The sequence below is a fragment of the Clarias gariepinus genome, chromosome 1, assembly GCF_024256425.1.
Source record: "Clarias gariepinus isolate MV-2021 ecotype Netherlands chromosome 1, CGAR_prim_01v2, whole genome shotgun sequence".
NCBI classification, from domain to species: Eukaryota; Metazoa; Chordata; class Actinopteri; order Siluriformes; family Clariidae; genus Clarias; species Clarias gariepinus.
This window is the reverse complement of record NC_071100.1, coordinates 13,102,935-13,111,345: the sequence shown is the minus strand read 5'-3', so window position 1 is coordinate 13,111,345 and position 8,411 is coordinate 13,102,935.

Below are 8,411 nucleotides of genomic sequence, written 5' to 3'. Positions count from 1 at the left end.
GTGTGTGTGTGTGTGTGTGTGTGTGTGTGTGTGTGTGTGTGTGTGTGTGTGTGTACATTGGGGTGGAATTCTAGCTCTGGGTTTACAGAAACTCAGAAAACAGTCCAGAATTTCGGCATCCATTCACACACAAAAAAACAGGATACCACACTCTTTCTTTCTTTCTTTCTTTCTTTCTTTCTTTCTTTCTTTTCATTCTTTCCTTCTTTGCTTTTTTTTCCTTTTTGCTCTCCTCTGGCAGCTTCGAGCCTTTTCTGCTTTACAGAAAGCCTACTCTGCACATTCTGCAGACACTTGGTCTTCAGGGAGGAAATAGGGAGGAAATTGTGCAGAAAGTATAAAAAGTCAAGCTCTCTTATTCCCTTTTTTTTTCCCTTTTGCTCCCTCTTTCTTGTGCTCTCCAAATGGCACTTTGTTTGAGTTAGAAGATTGAACACTAGCTGTGTTTTTAATTGTTCTCTCAGTAAATAAGTTCTCTCGGTAAAAAAATCTAATTTTTGGACTGCGTTATTCAAATTAAAGTCTAGCATTAGATATATTTCCAGAATTCCTTTTTTTAAAGGGCCTATATTTAGTTCTTCTCAATTCTGACTTCCTGGATAAAAAATGTCTGTGTTTTTATAATGCCTTTCTCCTCCTCTTTAATTTTTTTAAGAAATGAGTAGTAGATGAGAATATCCTAGTTCATCTTCTCTTTTACCCTGTTAATGGGATTAGACATACTGTACCTTCTCATTTAATCAGTTTTAGTTCTTATTCTACCAAGCACCAGGAGAACATAGACCCAAGGTGGGAATCGAACCCATTCACTGGTGGTGCAAGGTGACGGGGCTAACCACTTAGCCACTGTGCCACCCCATATATAAAATTATATTTTTAAATTATTATTATTATTATTATTATTATTATTATTATTATTATTATTATTATTATTATTATTATTATTATTATTATATTTTGATATAATTTTCTTATTATTTTTAACATTAGTTTATTAAACAATAGTAGGCCTAATTCTAGATGTTATATTATTAAATAAATTGTATATATTTTCTATAAAAATATCTTACTAACAACAAAACACAAAAAATAGTGTAATAAAGCTCTACACTAGATTTCCCCAATGTGTTCATTTTATTTTTTATGTTGAATCATTTTGTGACCCTAAAATTCAACTTGTCTCCAGCCAGAACAAATCTGTTTAGCTCTGCCTCTTTTCCTAACAAAAAAAAAGAAAAAAAAAAGAAAAAAAAAACATATCTCATTTTCATTTGCTGTTCACCTTACAGGCAGCAGAGGGCTCTAAATATCACAGTCTGCCCCTTTAAAGAAATATTACTGCTCCACATATATAAACATGTGTATTTAGTATTCATAGACTTAAATGTCCTTAATGGTGAGAAAAAGGATGAAAAACTTTGGACATGTGTCTCCATGAAGCATTTGATTTGTTATAGCATTTATGCAGATATGCCTACTGTACTTATTAATGCAAACATCATCAACCACATTACTGTTCCATGACAGTATTTTGTTTTATTTATATTTAAATATGAATGGTCTTTAAACATGGAAAAAAAAATAATAATGAATATCTATTCTATTCTATTCTATTCTATTCTATTCTATTCTATTCTATTCTTAAACTGTCATTAGTTAAAGACTGGCTGCAATGAGCTGTGACCTAATGTGTAAGAGGAGTAGGCATTGGAGATAATAATTAATTTCTTTGGATTGTTGGGGAAATGCAGAGTATTTGGAGGAAACCCAGCAAGCATGGGAGGATCATCCAAACATTACACAAAAACAAACTGGAAGCTAGATTTGAACCCACATCCCTACAAGTGTGAAGTGACATCCCATTGATGTAGACAGTTGTAGTTGTAATTGCTACAACTAGATACTAGATACAGATTTTTTTTTTTTTGTTCTGGGAACATTAACTACCTTAACAGCCTAACACAAGTCCTGTGTAGAATAAATGTACTAATTATCTAGGAATATCTTTAATATTTCCAAGACGTAACTGTAAATCCTGCGGGGAATGGTGATAATGATCGCAGACAGGTGTTGCTAGCATTCACACGAAAGCATTACAATGGGATGAGCTCCTCTAAAAAACTTTCTATCAAAGCGAAATATGTATTATTTTTCATGATCTAAAACAGCGTACATCATTGCAAATGTCCTTCTATCAATCTTTATGTGTGATAAGGCCAGGGTGTGGTGGCGCTCTTTCCCTACACCACATCCCCGTCTTGCTGGGGTGGGGGATCAGGTCCAGTGGCTCACATCTATCTATCTGTCTGCTCATCAGTCAGGAAGGAAAAGAGAGGACCTCTTCCCCATCCTGGCACACCAACATTGGGAAAATATGTAACTCATGAAGACTTGAGAAAGTGTGTGAGTGACTACTATTTCACTGTAGTGTTTCCATTCCTCTGGATGTATTCAAATTGTGTGTGTGTGATTGTACAAAAACAAGCTGAGGCATGTAATAGAAACCGAATCTTTAAATCTTAACTAAAAGGAGACAGTGAGAATTTAGAAGTGGTTCTTGAATGGCATCTCTAATATATTTATAATAACCTAATTGTTTTGTACTTCTCAAAAGGAACATTGTTCAATTGTATTTTATATGAACTCTTGCATGGCAGTGACAAAATGATAAACAGACAGATGAAGAAATGTAACAATGCTTAAATTTTTTGATGTGAATTGTCTCTCTCACACGAATAGGGATGTAAGGTGGGTATGCGTCCTTGCTGGAATTTCACTCCATTTCAAAGCACTATACACACTTTAAAGTCAACAATCCAAACACTGGCCTGGTTTTGGGAGACATTACCTTCACCTGGAAAGCTTAGAAATCCCGAAACACTGAGGTCCCAATGATATTTGCTGCACCACCGTGTTACTTTTGTATGCACTTTTTTTTTATCAATCTAAAATGCTATACATGTGTAATAATTTCCCAATAAACCACTAGGGCGAAAGCTGTAATTTTGGTTGTATTGATTCTAATGCTTTCAGGCCCAGAGCTGAGTTGCAATTAACATCTTAAGTAAAATTCACCCTACTACCCTATCTTTCTGCGCTATGGAACATTCAAGTTTACAGGATGTGATCTGTCTGCTCGTTCCAAAAAAACAAAGCAGAGCCATCAAAGGATACTTAATTGGCACTTGTTTATTATTCTTGGGCTCTCCGAAGCGATCGCTTGCATTTTTTCGCCGTCAACGAAGCCACAAATGGCCTGGCAAGTTGATGGAAAATGATTTGGTCTATATGCTGGTCACAGCTTCGTGCAGACTCTTCAGATTGTTTGTAATGAAGCATCAGAACAGCAGCAGATCTTGAAAGGGCAAATAGGGAACAAACCACTCGGGCGTCAACTTGTTTGAAGCTGAAAACGTGGCTGCCATGCACGCTTAGGAATGTAAACAAACATACCCTAGAAAGCCATAAATCAAAAATGTGGAAAAAACGTGGGGTAGTCTGGTTGACGTTCATCTCACTCGATTTTCATTGTGCCACGCCCCTATTTTGCCACTTTATTTTATTATTTAGCTTTAACCGAAGATCAGGTTTCTCAAAGTACATGTGGCTGTGAGTTCCATGCTCACAAGAGCAGTATTCATCACTCTGACGGTGCCTTCGGTTTTGGGGAGGTCCAAGCCTGAATACTTAACAGGAGGGCAACTTAGGAGGGCGCATTTGTAAGACCTCACTGGTGCTAATCAGGAAGCGCTAACAGGAAACAGGGCTCCTGGTCTGCTCGTGATTACCTCCAAATGGAGCTGAGGCAGCAGAGCATGCGGTGGCAGCAGGGCAGTGTTGGATTTCCGGATGATTCTGTCCAGTACTACAATGTCTGCATTCCAGTATTTTTCTTTTTTTGTGACATGACTTCTTAAAAAGGTCCAGCCAATCAGGATAATTTGTGTGATGTCTGGCAGCTAAAGTGTAGTTATTTTACTTATTAACTTGACTGCTTTGTTTCGGCTGTTTAAAAATGACAAAGACTAAATCTTGCATTTAAATGAGGGTTCTGCTTGGGTTAATGGCAGCATGCATTAAAGGTGTATCAAGATACTTTCCCTTAAATAAATGTCATGTTTTAGTACTGCAAACCAAGCACGGTTGGCACATGCATGGCATGAAAATTCTAAACACATATATCTGTCACCCATATCTTTCAAAATTGGTATGAACCTCACATTTCCCACTCTGTGGCTTTGGCAGTACATGCGATCTGCAATTAGACATGCCACAGGTGACCTGTTGTCTCTCTCTGTGTGTGTGTGTGTGTGTTTGGGGGGGGCGGGGGGGGGTGGTAAAGAAATGTAGTTAATCACATTTGACATTGTAGGGGATTTTTCTGTTCATTCCTCAAAGAAGTGGCTTAGGCAGCATGCCTACATGTGTTCAGTCTTGCGCTCCATTTCTTCACCTCTCAGAGGAGTTCCAGCCAGCACCTGGGGATTTCCGTTGCCAACATTTTAGCCTTCCACCAGAACTTCGTCTGTCCTCACCATGTCAAGGAAAATGATGGATCTAAGCAAATTTATCATGTGTTTAGCAAAGTAATTGTGAACACAAGTCTAAGCCCACAAGAGGATGAGTTCACTTTTGAGTCTGGTTCCCCTCAAGTGCTCTTCCTCATGCCATTTCTTGCTGATTAGGCATCTAAATTAACATTCTCAGTTTTGTATTCGATTCTCCCGAACTGTATACTTTATGATCAAAAGGTTTGGGGCAACTGTTTTTGAACACCATTCAAGATGTACTCCCTTGTCTGTATGGTTCTAATAACCTCAAATTCTTAGCTCAATTCTTCTTAGAGCAGATTCTGAAGCAGTGCTGTTGAAGGAATGGTGAGTTGGAAACTAATATCAGATGAGAAGGGCTGTGGCACGCTGATGTTGATGAGCGTGGCTATGTGAAGGTCACTGGTGTTCTTCCATGGAGCTCACTTTGTGCACAGGGGCAATGGTGGGCTGGAACAGGTTTGGGTTTCCTTGTTGCTATGAGGGAATATTTTAATGCTGCAGCATTCAAAGACATTCTAGACAACTGTTTGAGAAGAACCCCATCTGGATCTGAAGGTCAGGGGTCCACAATAATACGGCCATTTACTAAAAGTGTATTTCATGTAAAAAAAAATAAACTACTAAGTCCTGTCCAAATCTAAATCACTTTTTTTTATATCCAGATTTAGACCAACATTTTAAAGCTGTTACTTCAGTCTCATTTAAATAATATATTATAACAGTGGTGAGGGAAGGAGACATCTTTCCACCAATACTGATTCGACTTGCATTTATCAGTCACGTGGTAGCATAATTTAATTTGAGCATTTACATGTAATGTTTGAATCAGCTATTCAATTATGTGCAGATATTCCTAAGTGCCTGCATTCCCAGACTCAAATCATTAGCTTTTTTTTTTTTACCTCTTTAATGCTTCTCCATTACTAAGATAATGCTCAAACGTATACAGTAAGTGCTGCATTCATTAGTCCTCCGCTTGTCTTCATTTTTTCCTCTTAGGGATTTCTCTCACACAATTTGTCAGTTGCTTAATCCTTCCCATGCACAAAGACAGACACTCTTTCATTTGCCTGAGCTAAGGTGGATGTGCAGTAACTGAGTGAGTGAACTGCTGATTGTTCAGGGGTAATTAAACAGGATTTGGCAGCTATGTCTCTGCTTGCTATACTTGTGGTTAAAGTGCCTAGTGCAACAGTTTGACACTCGTCTGACCCACTCTTGCATGCCAAATATTTCTCTCTGTCTGTCATTTCATCTCTTTCACATTTTCTCTTGTGTCTTCTCTCCCTGTCTCAGCCAGGACTATATCTGTTTTCTGCCTCTGGCTTTTAGATTGAGACATTTTACATGCTCCTGTGGTGCAACTCTTAAGAGGTCATTGATTTTTACAAGCTTGTAAAAGGCAAATAGGTAATTCACAGCCCCCGACCAACTGCGTAGGCCCACCCTGGACTACTGAACAGGTGCTGCTCATTGTCTCTCGATAACATCTTCAAAAAACTAGGAAGTTCAGAATTTTAATAGAGGTGCAAAGAAATTAGTTTTTTAGGTTTTTACTTTATTTACCTATAAAATTAAGACTTTTTAAAAACATTTTCAACCAATTAAGGATGGTTTTATATTAGGGGCATTAAATTAGTAAAGACCTCTACTAATTTAGGTGCGGCTTACATTCACATTTATTTGTTTGTTTAACTAATCTTTACTTGCTTTTCTTTTACAATGTATGATTAGTGAAAATACAATCAAGTAGGTATTTGTTTTTCCTATTAATTACATGCTGACGTTGCACTGTATTTCATTTCCATCAGTGTGCTGTGGTTGTGCCATATTGAAAAGCAATCACTGTCTATTGACAGGCCTGTGTCTTGAATGTAATTTAAGAAACGCTTGAAAACATCATTTTGCACAGAATGTTCCTGTTTAAACAAGGAATTTGTAATGCTTTCTGCATGCCAATAATAACAATTAGTATAGTTTGTGTATAGTATCTTACATTTACGTATCCAACATAAATCATAATCAAGGTATTATAGGTATACTGTTGTGATTCCCCTTCCTGTATAATATAATCAGCTCCCAAAAGTCCAAATTGCAGTGCAACTACAAATGTCTAAAAGGTGCATTTTGTGTCTTATTAGTGGAGTTAATATCATGATGACAACACAGCAAAACCAACATTTAAGTGATTTTTACTTATGCAAATTCTGGTAACAATTCCAATACATAAAGTGTATGGTAATTTAAAAACCATTCATAACACTCAAAATGCAAGTTAAAAGTGCTGCAAATGCATATGTGGTTTAAAGACTCCTCCCACAAAGACACATTGGTAAAATTATTAAAATGTATATTTGTTTAGTTTTGGAAAGTTTTGGAAATTAATAGTAGATTCAAGCAAAAATGTGAGAAAAATATACACTTTTATCATTCTAATAATTTTCATATAGTTCATATAGTCATAATTGCATATATTAATACTTTTGGCACATTTACAGAACCATTTTAAGTTCTACTTGGACCCAGTTATGAAAGAGGAACCTTTTAGTAATAGGGCTATTTTCCTTTAACTTTTTACTTGAATGAGTCAACTTATGTTAAGTTTATAATTTAATATTTTTATGTGAGTTACAAATTTGAAATGTATTCAGATTGTGTTTACAAGCTGCAAACGGACATGACTGCAGCACGTTTTCACATTGTACTGTGACTCATGTAGGTCACAAGGTTGTGATTCACATTCCAGTGTCATTTTTAAAGACACTGCATCCTCTTAAAATCCCCACGCATGAGCCCTTTTGTTCCAGTAAATCCAGAGCGTGAAGCTCTACAGCCCCTCATGACTTGATGTTTGACCTGACCCAATTCAACACTGAAGTTTTTTTTTTTTTTTTTTTCACCTGCTTCTTTAGGATCCAGGCTTCCCTCTTAACCCTGACGTGATCTCTAGCACTTGTTCTTTCAAAAGTCCTGCTGTACCGAGCATGCTCTGGGTGGACACGGGTCCTGATGGTGACCTCATATAAAGAAGTACAGAAGTTTCACGGGGTGAGGAGGAAATGTAACAATGTAACAATGAGATTGTTCCTCACTTCCTCGGACATGAAAGAGACGGAGCCTTAGCTGTAGTTATTCTGGGCTTTAAAAGCTCAGTTTCTTTCCTTATTTCAGGCCTTGTTTATTTTCTAAAAGCCTGGTGATTTGGAGTATTTATAGAGCCTCTAAAGGGTTTTTTGGAAAGCCACTGGTTTGAAGTGGGCGAATTCACACAGCGTTAAGGAGACAGGGTCAAACAGCTGCTCTTGTCCAGTGTGTGGATGTAAAAATACGTATTTACACACTCCTTTATTTCTTATACGATCTGGAAGGAGCACTGCTTCCTCATTCAGGGCTTCCTCTGGATAAACAGATCGAACATCCTTTACTTTCATCTCCTTAACAGAAGCAATATTATAAACATGTCGTCTTTCAATTGATCGCACCTCAGCCGACTTTTCTTTCAATTCCGCCTCTCTGTTCTTTGTTTTTCCTATAACTGTCTTGCACTTGTTACAAGTCAATTGGTGGAAATGTGTCTTGTGGCAGGCATATAACTGTCAGCTTTGTTGGAGGATCTAAATGTAAATAAATCTATAAATTACAGAATGGTTAGGAGTTGGGCCAAAAAAGATTTCTTTCAAGTGTACGTTTTTATGTTTAAGCAATCCTTTTTTCCCCCTTACTGCTTTATACAGACTTGCCAATGAAAACAATTTAATTTCCAAATTCCTAGTTCCAACCATTCCACAAGACTGTAATAACTCTACAAATATAAGTTCCACTGCAAATACTATATTGCATTAAACTAACACACTGTTG